The sequence below is a fragment of the Chenopodium album genome, chromosome 5 (genome assembly GCF_948465745.1).
Source record: "Chenopodium album chromosome 5, dcCheAlbu1.1, whole genome shotgun sequence".
Taxonomy (NCBI): domain Eukaryota; kingdom Viridiplantae; phylum Streptophyta; class Magnoliopsida; order Caryophyllales; family Amaranthaceae; genus Chenopodium; species Chenopodium album.
The window spans coordinates 48,195,565-48,214,314 of record NC_137838.1 but is presented as its reverse complement, the minus strand read 5'-3'; the positions used below and the strand labels follow the sequence as shown (position 1 = coordinate 48,214,314).

At 35.9% G+C, this 18,750-nt stretch overlaps 1 non-coding gene across 1 annotated transcript; it reads right to left on the bottom strand.

Moving 5' to 3' along the window:
• Positions 1-16,709: 16,709 nt before the first annotated feature.
• Positions 16,710-16,815, bottom strand: LOC145633460 (small nucleolar RNA R71). Its single transcript, XR_014112785.1, has one exon. It is a non-coding gene; the product is annotated as a small nucleolar RNA R71 (small nucleolar RNA).
• Between the last annotated feature and the right edge of the window lie 1,935 nt (positions 16,816-18,750).

Here is an 18,750-nt window from a genome sequence, read left to right as displayed (position 1 = left end):
ATTTTACATGCAATAAATTAAGAAAATTTATACCTCGTTATAAATATTTATATGAGATAAGGGTATAACAACATATTCCAAACAAATTAAAAATTAAGTGAGAAATACCTGTACAAAATATTCAACTCTTGAATCATTTGTTTACAAAGAGCAAGAATATATGCCTCTAATTCTTAATACTACTGGCACTATATAATATTGATTAGTGTACCAACCCCATATTTTTACTACACCTTTTTAGATTTTCATTTGCATATTAATAGAGCTCTGAAGATCATGCATTCGTATTTTCTGTTTCAAATAATCTATTGTAGAAACAACTGTCATCCCATGAAACAAAAGCACAGTGGCAAGTAAAAAACAATATGTAAAAAGTCATAAGCAAGCTCCAATGTAAAAATTAATCAAATAAGATGATTCAAGTCAATTCATGAAAAAAAAAACTAAAACAAAACAGAATTAAAAATAAGATTATTTTATTCTTCTCTTCGCCTCTTTTTAAAGGTCCTTGTTCTCCACTTTTGGTGCCACTAGTGAAAAAGTTGTTATCCGTAACGGGCAAAAACAGTCTATCCGTAACGGGCAACAAGCGTTACGTTAACGGCCGTTACGGATAGACAATGTACTGCCCGTTACGAATAAGCAGTTATTCGTAACGGGGAAAACAAGTGCCTGTTACGAATAACCCCGTTATTCATAACGAGCATTACATCTGCCCGTTTCAAATAACTCCGTTATTTGTAACGGGCATTACATCTGCCCGTTACGAATAACCCCATTATTCATAACAGGCATTACATCTACCCGTTACGAATAACCCTGTTATTTGCAACGGGCATTACATCTGCCCTTTACAAATAGGTTTTAATCCAATTAATAAAAAATGTCTAGCACATACTGGACAAGAGATTTCACATGCTTATATCAAATAATATGATAAATTTATATTTACACTTAATATATATTTGTTTTAATTCCAATAAAAATAAATTCAAATATAACACGTACAATAAATACAATATTATATCTCTAGAAGTGCTCATAAACCCATCACATTGTATGATTAAAAATGTTAATAATTAAAAAAATAATAATAAACCGGGAACACCACATCACCACCAACAATACTGCAGCAGCACCCAAAAGCATCAGTAGCAACAAAGAGCCCAGCAACTAAAGAGCAGCAGCAAAACGGCAGCTAAGAACAACAGCTAAGCGCAGCAGCAACTAATTAAGAGCAGCAGACCAGCAGCAACCAAATCACTTTAGCACTGACCAATGTCCAAATTTTCATGTTACCTGAAAAAATCCAAAGTTTCATTATCTTCAAATCACTTTAACATAAGTTCAAATCTCATAAGTTCATATAAGACGACAATACTACAACTACAAAAGATTTAAAATCTCACAAGACTTCGTGTATGATGTATGATGCTTACCTAGAAAATCATCAGTCAAATTTCCTACATCATACTTCCTAGGATATATGTTAGTGTTTGGATGCAAGGACAAGATTTATCGCATTTTTTGCAACTTAAAGAGACAATAATTTACCGGATTCAGAAGGCCTTTGTAAGGCTCATAATCTATTAGCAAAGTGTTTAATTCAGAAAACAGTATTCCTGCTTTTGAAGGAACTGTTGAGGTCTTCCAAAGTTTCTTGAGCTCTTTGAAAAAAAGTGGCTTGTGTTCAGACACTGCTAGCTAGTGTAGCTAGGTTCAAAAAAAAAAAAAAAAAAAAAAGCCAGATTCACTTTCTAGCATATCATAGAACAAGTTTCAGCTTCAGCTCATTCGGGATAAGAGCTAAGGCATAAAGATTGGATCTATGCCATCCCTGCTCTTACAAATTTTAGAACTTGCCATTGTTGAGGAATATGCCGCATATGTAGGTTTGAATAATTCACCATGTTGATATGCATCACCTTCTTCGTTATCATCACTTTCATCATAGTTGCGCGGTTGAGTCTTTGACACAAGCTTCCAACCTTTATTTAGATTGTCAATGGCGTTAAAAGCTTGTCTAGCTTGACTAGCTAATATATATGGTTCATTAGTTTTTAATTGCCTATTGCAATTAACACTAACAACTCCATATTCATCGGTTTTGACTCCTCTAATATTATCATATACGTCCCACCAAATACAACGAATTAGTACTACTCGATTTTGCCCAAGATATTGGATCTTTACTATAGCAGTCACTATTCCATAATAATCAATGTTCTCCTCTTCATTCCCTGTGTTTCCGATCACAACCACCCCACTATTTTGTGTTCTCAAGGTTTTATCACGACTTTCTATGTGAAACCTATATCCATTAACAATATAACCAGTGAACGATGTAACATATTGTGTTGGCCCTCGTGAAATGAAAGCAAATTTTCCATTTCTGTGCTCTTATTAGTCTCATATAATTGGGCAACCTACCATGAAAAAAAATAAAACATAAATTTTATAATTTAACATAATGTCAAATCATATACCTTAAAACCTAAACAAAAGAATATTTTCTTACTTTATTCTTGAACCAAATTTTAAAATTTTCACACCATTCCTCTTCTGTGATTCTATGATCCATTGATTTATGAATTTCAGCATACTCTCTATAAAATAATCATACAAATACACTTCTTAATATTGATAAGTTAATATAGAAAAAAGAATGAAGTTAGATAGGTCTTAGGTTCTTAGTGAATAAAAGGTTGGACCTCATCAAAATTCTTCAAAATATAAATGTGAGCTTCATCAAGCTCTCTCTTCTCTAGCTCTCTAACAGTAGCAGCTCCGAACGCTCGACCATAATGACTTAAAATAGGCAGAGCATCAACATGACCTTGGACATTTTCATAATTTCGATCAAGACGATTAAATCTTGACTCTACATTATGCATATACCTTGAACAAAGATTTATACACTCCTCTGCTAAATAACCTTCTGCGATAGAAGCCTCTTGATGGGCCCTATTGCGTATATAAGACTTTAGCTTATACATATATTGCTCAATAGGATACATCCATCTAAACTGAACCGGCCCTCCACTCTTTGCTTCATTGGCTAAATGTATTGGTAAATGCATCATCACATCAAAGAAGGAGGGAGGAAAAACCTTCTCTAATTTATAGAGAGTGATAGGAATTTTAGACTATAGTTGCTCTAATTCATCAACCTTAAGTGTTTTAGCACATAATAATGTAAAATACATGGACAACCCAGTTAGTGCTTCACGTACTAGTGGTGTGAGAAGACCACGTATTGCTAAAGGAAGCAAATGCTCGAGTATTACATGACAGTCATGACTCTTTAATCCCTAAATTTTTTATTCCTTTTAATTCACACAATAAGTAATATTTGATGAAAAACCATTAGGAACTCTTGGCTCTTTCAAAAAATTGGAAAAATGTTTTTTTTTAGATGGGGAAAAAGTATATGGAGCCGGATGAATTTTCCATTTTTCCCCTTCTTTTATTGGGTGCAACGTAGACCTCAACCCATATCTTCCAAGTCAAGACGTGATTTCAAATTGTCTTTGGTCTTCCCTTTGATATTTATAATTGTCCCAAGAATACTATCACATATGTTCTTCTCAATATGGATCACATCTAAATTGTGTCGTAATAGATGTGTCCTCCAATATGGAAGCTCAAAGAAAATACTTTTTTTTATTCCAATTGTCCCCCCTAAGGTCATAAGATATTTTTGTCTTCATGCTTGGATCATTAGACAAAATAATTTTCTCCAAGTCCTTAAGTTGATAAAGAACATCATCAATTAAATATGGTTCTGGAGGTAGACTATGATCAACTTTTCCATTGAATGAATCTTTATCCTTTCTCCATTTATGATTCTTTGGCAAATAGCATCGATGGCCCATATAGCATTCTTTACCCCCGTAAGATAGCCTCTCTGATTGAGTACCTTTTAAACAACAAGGACAAGCCAAATACCCTTTAGTTTTCCATCCTGAAAGCATTGCGTATGCTGGAAAATCATTAATAGTCCACATCAAACATGCACGGAGCTCGAAATGATGTTGTGATGCTGCATCATAAGTCTCAACACCAATTTCCCATAGCTCCTTCAGCTCCTTAATAAGAGGTTGCAAATACACGTCAATTGCATCACCAAGACCTTTGGGACCTGGAATTAGCATTAAAGAGTCATATTATGCTGCTTCATACAAAGCTTAGGCGGCAAATTATAAGGAAGTAGGATCACTGGCCATATACTATATAGTTTTTTTGAATTTATGAAGGGTTGAAAAACATCACTAGCAAGCCCAAGTCTAACATTACGAGGGTCAGACGCAAAAGTAGGGTACTCTTTGTCGAATGATTCCCAGCAGATCCATCAATAGGGTGTCTCATTGTACCATCAGTTTTCTTCTTACCATGATGCCATCTCATAAGTGATGCGGTCTTTGAGCACATAAATAATCGTTGTAGCCTTGGTTTTAGTGGAAAGTATCTTAGTGTCTTTTGTGGTATTCGTTTACCATTTTCTTTACACTTATCTTCCCCACTATGCTTATTGCTTTTCCATCTTGATGCACCACATATATTGCACAGATCTAGCTTCTCATTTTTCCTTCCAATATAAAATGCAATCATTAACACATGCATCAATCTTCTGATATGATAGGCCAAGATCTTTCATTACCTTATTAAATTCATAATAAGAATCCGGCAAATTTGATCCCTTGGGAAGAAGCTCATTTTTCAAGAATTCTAGAAGCATAGTAAATGACTCAATACTCCAACGACTAAGAGTTTTTATATGAAGAAGTTTTAAGAGGGCAGACATTCTAGAAGTCTTGCAACCTTCATATACAGGATCTCGAGAATCTTTCATTAATTTATAAAATCTTTTAGTATTAGCGTTAGGCTCCTCAACGTCATTAACATCGACATTGTTGTACTCGGGAAATAAATCCCTTAAAATATCATGCACTTCATCAGGGTTTTCATTTTCTACTACATCATTTCCAGTTGACATGAGCTTGGGCTCATTTAACCCCTCACCATGATGTTACCAAAAGGTGTACCTTTTTACTATTCAATAAACTAGTAGATTTTCTTTAACTTTCTCACGATCACCGGATTCTCCATTAATACATTTATAACAAGGACAACGAATCGTATGGGTTTTCACATTTTGAAAAGCATAGTCTAAGAAAATGTGAACTCCCTCCTCATATGCTGGGTCATTAACATAATCCTCGATTGCCATCCAATCCGTACTAGGAGCCATTTTCATGAAGTAAAATAAAATTATTGAATAAAAACAAAAAACAAAAACTGCAAAGGAAACCGCAAATAATCCAAAAAGGCATGAATTTAGTATATATTATCAAATTTTTGTCTTACATTTTCAGATTATGGGTTTCAGTTGTTATCCTTTTATGCAATCAAAATATCATAGTGTAATTGAAACAACATATATATCCAATTTTTCAAGAAATAAAGAAAGAAATATTATTATTACTTTAATGGAAGTGCATGCAGCCTTTAAATAATCAAATCTAAAGTAAATGCCCAGCCATTATCTTGTTTAATAAAAGGTTAAGGTTCACTTTTCCCTATAATTATTCCTAATTTATATATTATTGTAGTCTCCCAATATACTCTAGCACACATGATGATGTAACTAACATCATCTTACATACACACCAAAAATGGCCTGACAAATATCCACATACCATTAAAACTAATATCAGACCAATAACCCACGAAAATATAATGATAAAAGCAAAATTTTTATGCTACTTATATCATTAGAACAACTATGGATTTCATAATTTCAGATTAGATGTGTATGTCGAGATTGATATATATATATATATATAACATCATAAATTTTCTCAAATTAATTCACATAAACCACAGTTTATCTATAGCAACTTATATATGCTAATTTACACTGCTAATATTCCAACCAACAAATTATTTAATTAAAAGTATTGAAAAAAATTTACATCATGTATGCGTAGATAACAAAGGATAAGAGACAAATTAAAGGAAATAATTTAGAGATACATGCAAATAGTTAAACAAATTAGAAAACAAGAATCAGATTGTTAACTCAAGGATTCAATAAAACATCAAACTTTTTGACTAAAAATCAAATGAAACTACAATAGAAAAGGGGGAAATTTGATGAACCAGATTGAAATCAGGCCTAAAATTAAAATCAAACAAAGGAAAAACTTCATATTTTAACAAATTAACAAGTCCTTCAATATATTAAATTGAAATTAAAACTCAAACTGCAATTTTGTAATTCAAAAGAGATGTAATAACATACCGATTATTGAATATATCCTTCGTTGGCTTCTAAGTTTGCGAAAGAATAGACCTTGATCAGCAAGATTAAGGAATACAGCTTCCGATTATCCTCGAATTGGGAATTTTAGAGTGAATAGGTTTTGATTGGGAAAACAAGGGTTTCTTTTAGGAGTTCAATGCAGCGGGAGGTAAGAGTAAAAAATAGAAATTTTAGCGGTTCTAAATTTTAATCCCGCCGCGTCATATATTATTAACGACGATTTGGTTTTTTTTTTTTTTTTTTTTTATTATTATTTTCTATTTCTAGATTATTAACGATAGACATTTAACATTATTTTGTCATTGTGCAGACAATAGTATAAAACTCACGAGAAACATTTTTAGTCCTCGTTATAAGTATGCTTTTAACAATGAAATTTTTATGTCGTCGTTGTTGGGTCGTTGTTAATTACTTAAATTCTAGTAGTCACCATCTTTTGGCTCTTCTCAAAATAATATCTTTGCATACACTTAGCCTTTCCAGCCTAACCATAGTGCCACTTTCACAGATACATGACCAAATATACTTCCCTTAGGAACCCCTTGTCATGAAATCTTAACTCAACGCTGAAACATGCCTTGTCATATCAAGATCAATCATCATTACGTCACAAAATATGAATTACTTAGCCTCCGCGCCTAAGTTACCTAAATACTATAAATATCGAGTCAACTAGGATAGTCTAAGATGTTACAATCCTTGTACTATGAGAGACAACGTTAACGGATTAAGCTCACTCAACATGCACCTTTAAAAACTCCGCCTCTTTCTTCTTTTCACGTCTTTCTATTTCGGAAGAAAGTCAGTACTCTCCACAAAAATGACGGAAAATTTTTACTTTTTTGCATTTTTCGAGTCGCACGATCACATTACAATGCACACACGAGTCATGTACACATTGAGTCATGTCGTGTTATCACATTGAGTCAACACTATGCACACACGAGTCACACGAAACGACTCATCATTGAGTCAAGTTTATACCTTGAGTCGTGTCAAGTCAATGAGTCAAGCAACACTAAGTCTTAAGTCAACCCTAATTATATGAGCAAAGTCCTATAGTCCAAAATATAAATGCAAGTACATTCTAGTGAGTAAGAACATTCCTGGATTTTTTCGAAAAGCCGCGAATGAAAACCTGACTCCAGCGTCAAACGACAAGGCTGTCGCCTGGCGACAAAATCTGTCGCTTGGCGATACAGCGAGAACGCAGCGACAATATGTTCTGGCGAGCGCTGGTGCAGCGACGAGATGCCATGCGTGGTCCCATATTGGATTATGTGGACCTCATACGGCAATTTTGGGTTCCTTGGTACGCCAGTTAGCCCCTATAAGCAAATTGACATGATTAGTAGTCGACTCAATTACAATCACGGTAAGTCATTGACCTGATGACGATCGTCTCACTTAGCTTAAGCGCCTATGCTTTGGCTCATTACAAGCACCAAGGCATCGATTCAAAAGCAAGCACTTATAAGACAATTTTTCCAAGATTGGATTGTCATCCCCAATCGATAATATTTCCAAATATGTATTGTCGCGCATTCTTTTTAAACGACAATTTTTCCAAGATTGGATTGTTATCTCTGGCAAAGTTTCCAAGCGTGGATTGCCTTGCTTCTTCTCTGTTTGGCAATTTTTTCCAAGTTCGGATTGTCATCGCTGGCAAGTTTTCTGAGATTGGATTGTCATACACCCAGTTCCCTATGGCAATATTTCCCAAAGGATTGTCCTAGGTTTCTATTCATCATAAAATTCGGCAAAAGTTCCTCAACATGGATTGTTATTCACTTCAGTAAGTGGCAAATTTTCCCAAAGTGGATTGTCGATCGACTCTTTTTTGGCAAATTTCCAAGGTGGATTGCTTTCAAGAGTTATATTCCAAGATGTATATTGTCGATCGTAGCAAATTTCTTAAGACAGATTGTTACGAAGCATTGACAACTTTTCCCAAAATTGTATTTTGGCAAATTTTCCGAGATACGGATTGTCGCTTCATTGTGGCAACATTTACAAGGATGGATTGTTACGAAGCATTGACAACTTTCCCTAAATCGGATTGTCATACATTATACAAGAGTTGTTTTGGCAACTATTCCCAAAGAAAAGAGGATTGTTATCACCCAAAGTATCGCAACAACGGAGGATGGGTTCAGGCGGAGCAATCTTCGATCACATTCCCTGGCTTGCGGAAGATGGTCACAAGGCGGTAGAAGGTCGTTTCAGGCAAAGCAATCTTCGATAGTATTCTCTGGCTTGGAGAAGACTATCACAGCGAAAAATGGAGGCAGTTACAAGCGTAACAGTCTTCAGGCGGTATCCCCTAGCTTGAGGAAGATCGTCAAAGCTCTTTGTTCATAGACGCATGGATATACCAAAAAAGCTCCATTACAGGGTTGTGGAGGGTTGTCACAACAACAATGCAACAAATCGGTTACTCCAAGAGACGTGTGCTCGACGGTGCAAGATACGCGTTTTTTAATTCACTTATCTATTTTAACTAACGCTATTTTTCAGGTATCGGCGTTACAAGAATGATTTAGGATTGCAGAACTTTTTGAATCATTCTCCGTCCCTATCGATACTTTAACTTTTGTTTTCGAAACTTGCGTTTCTCCAAACTTAGTCAAAGTGGGGGCTTCTGTAGACATCCATTTGTGTCTCCCTAAAAAAAACCCAATGATGAATACCTTTTATTTCATTTGATTATCAAACGAGGTGAAGGTATAAAAAGTCTAATGTTGCGATTAATTTTTATAAAAAATCTCTCTTTCTGTTTTCGAAAACCTACTCTATTTTATGAAAATAGTCAATATAGTTTAGTTTGGTTCATGACAAGGGTCCAATAATAGTGTAGTTGGGTGGGGCTTGAAAATATCTTTTCAATGATAGATTATAGGCCCAATTCCGATGAATAATGAGGAAGTTATGGACAAAATACTAAACTGGGCCCGGTTTGGTTCTTATATGCGGCCCAATGATCTAGAGGAGGGTCTATTATTAATTATCATTCCTAAATATATTAGTATTGATTATAGTCTTCTAAAATGATCTAGAAGGTTCTTTTGAATCCTAATGGATTTAGGATTGATAATTATGTTTCAAAGAGTTTGAAATTAAATAAAACTACTCCTTTTAAGAATCCTTGTTTTGTACAAGATGGAATATATTCAAATTTTATTTTCGTGCCTCATAATCTTTATCAAAATTTTATATGGTTGGATAGATCTTGTAATTATCTTTCTAGTGTTATATTTTAATATTAATTCCGAGCTATAACAAAAAAGATATGATTGGAATACGAAACTCTATCTAAAACTGACACCCTTCCACTATTTCGGCCATATCATTTTATCTACAAAATATTTTAATTTTATTCTAATTGGGTTGGAAAGTAAACTTCAAGATCTTTCCAAAAACATATTATATGACTTATTTTGACTTCTAGATCAAGATATGATAAAAAAAAATCCGCAAAAATTGTCTTGCAGCGCCGGACGACAAGCCTAGCGTCTGGCACTAGTGTCCAGCGTTTGGTGCCACGCGCGTGTTTGATGCTGCAGTCGTGTTTTATTCTTTTCGAAACAATGAAACTGGAGTCAGGTCTTCCTTATTTTGCTCTTGTTGCTGCTGTTCGTTGCTCGATTTCGCTCCGAACTTTAAATTCTCCTTTCAAGCAAATCCGCTCAAATCTTTTGTAAATTAAAGCTCTTCATCTCTAATTCACTGATCTATATAACTTCTCTCATCTTGGAAGAATCTCATGTGTCATATTCGCGATTTTTTGAAAAAATCCAGGAATGTTCTTGCTTGTTGGGATGCACCTGCATTTATATTTTGGACTATAGGACTTTGCTTATCTTTCTTTAGGGTTGAACTAAGTCTTAGTGTTGCTTGACTCATTAACTTGAGGTTGGCTCAATGTGGCTGAATGACTTGAAGTTGACCCAAGGTGAGTTGACACGTGCGACTCATGACTCGTGTGAGCATTGTATTATGATGTGCTTGACTCAAAATGCAAAAAAACAAAAAATTTCCGTCATTTTAGTGGAGGGTAAATATAGGGAATATTTCAAGCATTACCCCAAACTTGAACCCCATTGTGATCATACACTAAAGTACGGTGGCGTCCAAAGGGAAAGAAGATTGAGCAAAAAAGTTGCCAACAAGTTTTAGGAACTTGTAAACTGTTCACAGGGTGAAGGTTACACCCCTTAACGATCAAGAATATCGTCAACTCTAATAGGTCTGAAACCATGACTGGTAGTTCGGGGATGTAGGTACAAATCCAACCTAAAAGAGATTGAACCTGCCCTAATAATAGGCCTCTACTTTATTCTGGTCGTATTCATGTGCGCTTTTTGACTAATATGCAATCAATAGATTTAACCCTAAACCTGTTTATCTATGTTGGTTGAATTTAATGCACAAATAAATCTATTATTGGCGATCACTTGAATTATAATCATATTAACCCTAAACAAGATTATTAATTATATTATTGATGAGTGGCATTTATGCCACTCTTTTATCCTTTTTCTCTAAGGATTCTCCCCTCATTTGCACTTGTTTGGCCCTTTTTCTAAGCATTTTTACTTAGTTTTGCTTCCTCTTTTCTTTCTCCTTTATCTTCCCTTTTCTTAGTCTTCTCGCTTTGTTCTTATTGTGATTTTCATGCTTATGCTTTGTAGGAACCATCGAGATTTTCAAGAGGAGGAAGCTAAGCTCAAGGGAAGCTGGAGGAAGTATGATTCAGTAGAGGTTCGGTCGAACCTCCTGAAGGTGTGGCCGAACCTGCTCAGTGGTTAGGCCGAACGTCAAGGCAGGGACAAGATGAAATTTGGCAGTTTTGCAGGAGTGGCCGAACCACAGGATTTCGACCAGACCAAGATCAGGGAGGTTCGACCGAACCTACCCATGGTTCGGCCGAACCTACCCTGTAGTCCGGCCGAACCTTCCCATTGTTCGGTCGGACCTCTCCTTTTATCAGGTGGCTCTGTACGGACTATATAAGTCCCATCTTAGAACGTTTTGAGGGATTAGATTAACTTAGTTTTAATTTTTCTACATTTTAGCTTAATCTAGAGAGAGAAACACTATTAGTCTTCATTGGTAGAGAGAGAAAGTGTGGTTTTCTCCATTGATGAACTTGGATTTTGAAGAAGGAGTTTGTTCAATCCTTTGTAGACCTTAATCTTCAATTAATGAGCAATCTTTTATTCTTTCTCTTTACCTTTGTTTTTTATTTTGCTTATTTGCTTTGATTTTTCTTCGTTGCTTATTAATCATGTTGATGCTTATTGATTTGATGATTGATATTGTTTTCAATATGATTTGTGAGTAGTCACCTAGCTAAGGGTGTGGGGATGGTGTAGTTGCTAATTGTTCATACTTATAATGTTGGGGTTATGTTAATGGTGATTAAAGTCTTTGCATGCTTGATATTCTTTGGTCTTCTTGCAAGTGCACATTGTTAGTTGATCAAAGATGATTCTTTGCTAACAAGTAACGGAAGTTGACTTAGTTGAGATTCATTACAATCGATAATTCTTTGTTTGCACCTTCTAATATATGGTTCTAATGTGGAAACATAAAGGCTATGTTAGGAGAAGCCAATTAACCCCGGAAGGCGGTTAGATTGGACCCCTTTACTTCGGTATTCATGCATGTTTAGTTTACCATTGATATGCTACTTTGTTATTGCATGATCAAGCGTCAAATTCACCTACCCATTTCCCTTGGTGCCTAGCTACATTAATTTTAATCCATTTCGTTCTTAGTTTAACCTTTTAGTTATTCACACTTCTTTTTCCGAGATAGCTTAGACCCTAGGTAATGAATGCAGTGCTTAAGCATTTCTCCTTGTGGTTCGACCCCTCTATTTACCCTATACACGTATTAGGTCAGTAGAGCGTTATAAATTCATTTGATTTAGGTGTAGTCGCTCAACGACACAATTATTGCCTTGTCACTTATTAAGCGTGATTACAAGTACCAATTCCCTTTAAACATGCATAAAAGACGTGATCAAGCAATGACAATAAATATCAAGCAACATAATAATAATCATAACAATAAAAATCATCATAATCATCATAAATAATTATCATCATAATAATAAGCATAATCATGTTAAAGCATAATAATATCAAGCTCCTAGGCATGATACTAACAAGATTAATAACAAACTCTAGCATGTCACTAAACATAAAGATCAAATATATAGCCCTAACATGATACCAACATGAATATTAGGAAAGAATATAGGAAGCGTCGCAGGAATCGTAATAAGCATATTTGATATTATAACCTTTTCCCTAAACATAATACTAGGAATCATTGTTGTCATTCAAAACATCAAGCATCCTAACATGATACTAGGAATCATAATAACAACCTAGACATGATTTCTATATCATAATATCAATGCAAAAAATTAAATCACTTACTTAAATGCCTCGTATCTCTTTCTAATAACAATATACACACGTTAGTAACTTCGAGAAAAATATAAAATAACAATTAAATTAAATAATTAAAGGAGAGATTTGGGACCAAACCCTCAGAAATTCAAACCTTTCACGTCTAGGGCGAAGGCAACTTCGAACAATGCTAGGTATGTCTAGTGCTAATGTATGAGGAATTATATTTGTAAAAGACTAGGCTAGAAAGAGGGAAAGAGAATCAAGAAATTCTTGATGAGAATTGGTGAGAGAGAGAATTAGAGAATTGATGATTGAAAACGGAGGTTTTAGGAGGCTATTTATACAGAAAATCAGCCGGATGGATAAAAAAAACGAATCATAGTTTTGAAAAGAATAAAACACGACCGCGGCGTCAAACACGCGCGTAGTGCCAAACGCTGGACACTAGCGCCAGACGCCAGGTCTAGCGTCAGATGCCAGGCTTGGAGTCCGACGCTGCAAAACAGTTTTTGCGGATTTTGTTTTTATCATATCTTTTGATCCAGAAGTCAAAATAAGTTATATAATGTGTCGTTGGAAATATATTGAAGTCTACTTTCCAACCCAATTAAAATCAGATTATATTCTTTTGTAGATATAAATATATGGCCGAAATAGTGGGACGGTTTCAGTTTTGGATAGAGTTTCATATCTCATTCATATCTTTTTCGTTATAGCACGGAATTAATATTATAATATATCATTGGAAAGATAATTTCAATATCTATCCAACCATATAAAATTTGGATAAATATTGTGAGGCACGAAAATAAAATCTGAATATATTCCACTTCGTACAAAACAAGGATTCTAAAAAGGAGTAGTTTTATTCAATCTCAAACTCTTTGAAACATAATTATCAATCCTAACTCCATTATGATTTAAAAAAATTTTCTAGAGTGTCCTAGAAGACTATAATCAATCCTAATAGCTTTAGGAATGATAATTAATAATAGGCCCTCTTCTAGATCATTGGGCCGTATATAAAAACCAAATCGGACCCAGTTTAGTATTTTGGCCATAACTTCCTCATTATTCATCGGAAATGGGCTTATAATATATGGTTGGAAAGGTATTTTCAAGCCCCATCCAACTACACCATTATTTGGCCCTTCTAATGGACCAGACTAAAATGGAATGCACGTTTTTTATAAATAAGATAATAAAAGAAATATTTTCAAAAACAGAATGAAGAGATATTTTAATAAAAACATCCTCATCACTAGACTTTTAACACTTTCGCTTTGTTCGATAATCAAATGACATGAAAGGTATTCATCACTGGGTTTGGTTTTGGGGAGACACAAATGGGTGTCTACAGTACCGACTTTCTCCCGAAAAAGAAAGACACAAAAAGGAAGAAGTTTTAGATGGTGCATGTTGAATGAGCTTAGTCAAAAGTTGTTTGATACTATCTCTCAAGGCGCAAGGATTAATTCATCCTAGGCTATCTTTGATGAAAATATTTAGGTAACTTAGGCACGGAGGCTAAGCACTTCATACTTTGTGATGCAATGATGAGTGATGAGTGATTTTGTTATGACGAAGTATGCTTCAATGTTGTGTTAAGATTTCATGACAAAGGGTTCCTAAGGAAAGGATTATTTGGTCATGTCTCTTTGAAGTGTGTGAAAGTGACTCTAAAGTTAGGCTGTAAAGACTAAGTGTATGGGAAAATATTATTTTTAGAAGAGTCAAATAATGGTGACTCTTAGGCTAGGTAAGCTAATGATGTAAGGATCAAGCCCCCAAGTCTAGCTCTAAATGGATAAGGATGAGCATAAGGGATCCCTTGATATGATCATGGTGTGAGTTTGTGAATGTGAATATGAATGAATTTTTATTACGGCCGCACCTCGATGTGAGGTTGCCTACGTATCCGTTAGGAATCAGGCCAAACGCAGCTCTAGCCGAACCTCGCACAGTTATATGTATACCTCAAAGAGGTCTTTTAAGGGTTGTTACGTGGTTAGGCTAAAGGTTTGAAGAAGAAGGGGATTAAGGCTCAAGACCCTCGATAAGCCCCCAAGGTGTGCAACCCTGCTTTTGAATCTTTATATTTTTATGCTTGAGGCTTTCAACTCTTTTTTAGCTCTCTTTTCTTTTTTTCGTTCATATTTTAATCTCTCTTTTGCTTTGCATTTATTTTATTTTTATAAGTATGGGCAATCCCGATCATGCGGTCTATCACTTACTTGGCATTCATGTTTCTCAGGCACGGTACCGAGCACTCAATAAGAAACGCAATCTGAGACGTGTTCATATCAAAGACATTGAAACACTTGCCCTTTTGTACACTTTTATTATGTATGTATATATATATATATATATATATATATATATATATATATATATATATATATATATATATATATATATATATATATATATATATATATATATATATATATATATATATATATATATATATATATGTATATATATCATCAAGCTTTTGAAATTGCATAAGTTACACACCATCGCATCCCAAGGTTAGGTAGATGTGGGTTGAATAAAGAAAAGTCAATCGTTAGATTAGGCTCAAAGTGGTTATCAAGAAAGGATTACATATTTGAAGGGTAAAAGATGATATGATGTGGCTATAAGGGGTACCTCAAATCATTGGTATACCTTGCGCTTAGTTCGGCATGGATTTTTTTATTTTTATTTTTTATGTTATGTAATGAAATGATCTTATGTAATGAAATGATCATATGTAAGAAAATAAATGCTCATTTTTATCAAAGGAAAAGAAAGAATGATCCTACAAAATAAATCTAAGGGGAATAAAAAGTTGCCTATGCTAGACTTATTGGGGAAGGGTTAAATAAAAGAAATAGTAAAAATGAGGTTACGAAATCTTGTCGTTGAAGCTCGCCTTGTGTTGTTTGCTTTTATCATCAATCGCTCTTCTTACTAGCTGGAGGTATGGGAAGCTTTTTATTGTCGATCAAATGTTGGATAACCTCTTTTTGCTTCCAACAGCTCTCAGTAGTACGACCCCTACCTTGATGGTACTTGCAATGTGCATCTAGATTCCAACTAGGCAATCTCTTTTCAGGTGCGGGATCTTGAATAGGTCCAATGGGAGTAATGAGTCCCTTATTATGGAGTCGGTCGAAGGAAGCATTGTAGCTCATCCCAATGGGGGTGAAGTCTTTCCTTAATTGCTTCTTAACGGCTTCCATTGCTATTTCATTGCTTGTTTGAGACTATCTCATCTTTATTTGTTAGTGTTTGCTACTTTTGTTACTCGTCAGTGCTTACGTTTTCTTAGCTTTGTTGTATGAATAGAGGACGAACCTGCTCAAGATCTTTGATTCCCATCGATCCAGAGCTAGAGAGGTCTTTGACCCTACTTCGAAGAGAAACAAGAGCAAGGAGTAGAAATTCTCACACCCAGACGAGAGGAGTAAGAGAATTAGAAGATACTCCACCCTCTTCACCCTCAAGTGAAGGATTAGATAGCCCTAAATCATCTTCGAGTTCAGAAATCAACCCTTTCTCAACCTATAAGTTTGAGAGTGAAGAAGGTTCTAAAATGGGAGAGAATACGCCTTTGAGTCGTCTTGGGGCCCCCGAAGCTTTTAGAGCGCAAAGTTGGATCCTAACTCCTACTACTCAAGCCAAAAATTTCGAGATCAAGCCTAATTTGATTGCCTTGATTGAGAGGAAACAATTCTCGGGTGGAAAGTTTGAGAGTCCTCAAGAGCACCTAAAAGAGTTTGAGAAATATTGTGACACAATAAAGGCCAATGGAGTGACTCAAGAATATATTCGCCTCAAAATGTTTCCATTTTCGCTAATTGGGAGAGGTCTAGAATGGCTAGAGAAGGAGGTGCCCCCTAATTCTGTCACAACATGGGACCAAGTGACTACGGCTTTCTTAAGGAGGTTTTATAACCATAGGAAGACCGCCGAGGCTCGGTCTTTGATTCAAGGTTTTCTCCAAAAGAGTGGTGAGTCTCTAAGTGCGGCATGGGAACGATACAAAGAGCTTCAACGTCAATGCCCACACCATGGGATACCCAAGTATCAACTCATTCACACTTTCTATGGAGGTCTCACACCTCAAGGAAGAACAAGCCTAGACGCCTCGGCCGGTGGTCCAATCATGAACAAAGGAGAGCATGAAGTGGAGTGTATTATAGAGGAGGCCGCAAAGCACTATGATGATTGGTACGAAGGAGAAAGGGATGCTACTTCTAGCAAGGGTGTTTATGCATTGGAGCAAGCCAACGCAATCAACAACCTTTCTACCCAAATCTCCAAAATGACCAAGCAAATGGATGAATTGATGAAAGAAAGGTCCAACCCTTATGGTAATACCTCCCCTTCAACCAAGGGAGGCAATGGTATGGATACTTCCTCCCCCTCTTCTTACAATACAATGCCCCAAGGATGCATGTTTTGTTCTAATTGTGAAACCTATGATCATGATACCTCTCATTGTGTATATGCTTGTGAAGTTCAACCCCCTTCCCATGAACATGATGGTAATATGGAAAATGTCAATGATATGAATTTTGCTCCTAGAATGGGAAATGTAGGAAACTTGAGGCCAAACTCCAATCAAATGGGGAATTGGAATCAAGGTGGAAACCGTGGGTGGAACCAAAGTGGTGGTGGTTATGATAACCAATACCATGGTGGGGGAGGCCCTTCCAATTTCAATGGAAGAGGCTACTCTAACCAAAGGGGGTATGGTAATCAAAACCAACAACCTAATTCCCGATACCATGACCATCAAAATCAAAATTTTGGTGACCAAGGTAACATGAGAAATAATCAACAAAGCAATGTTCCTAACCAAGGCACCGGAGGCAATAGGGGCTAAGTTGTTTCTAACTATGCCCAAACTAATAGGCCTCCGGGTTTCCATCAACCCCAACTTCCTCCACCTCAACAACCTCTTTAACTTAAAGCCCCTCCAATTGATCCCGTGATGGCTAAATTAGATGCTCTTTTGAAAATGCGTGAGGAGGATCAAAAGAAACATGAAGAGGGCAAAAAACAAACCAATGCTCATATGAAAATGCTTGAGACCCAAATTGCTCAACTTGCATCTAATTCTTCCCCTTCTTCTTCTTCTTCTTCTTCTTCTTCTTCTTCTTCTTCTTCTTCTTCTTCTTCTTCTTCTTCTTCTCACATCCCAAGTCAAGGAGTCAACCCAAAACCTTTGTATGCTGTGACAACTAGGAGTGTAAAGGTAGTAGGGAGTGACCCTTTAATTGAGGAAGAACCCCAAGAAGAGGTGGAGTTAGAGAATGAATGTGAAAAACCCAATGAGCCATTGAGTGTTGAAAAGGAAAAACATGTTGAGGTGCCAAAAGAAAAAGAAGCCACCCCCTTGCCCCTAAATCGCCAACCTAGAGAGGAGAAGCTACCATTTCCACAACGATTTGTGAGAGCTAAAATTGATGCCCAATTTGGGAAGTTTTTGGAAGTCATTAAGAATTTGCATATTTCCGTCCCTTTTGTTGATGCTATGAAGCAAATGCCCCACTATTCCAAATTTTTGAAAGACCTTTTGAGTGGGAGAAGGGATTGTGAGACGGTGAGTTTGACCGCCAATTGTAGTGCAATTCTTTCCAACAAACTACCTACCAAATAGAAAGATCCGAGTAACTTTTCCATCCCTTGTTCTATCAATGGCATTAAATTTGATAAAGCCTTGTGTGATTTAGGAGCAAGTGTGAGTCTCATGCCCTATTCCGTCTACCAAAATCTTAGTGTAGGAACCCTCTTTCCCACTAACATTACTCTCCAACTAGCGGACCGTTCCGTTAAGTTCCCCATGGGCAAAGTTGAGGACATTCCCCTTAGGATAGGAAAGTTCACATTCCCCGTGGATTTCTACGAGCTAGAGATGGATGAGGATGAGAGGATTCCTATAATTTTTGGTTGGCCATTTCTAGCTACTTCTAGATCTATCATCGATGTGAAGGAGGGGAAGATATC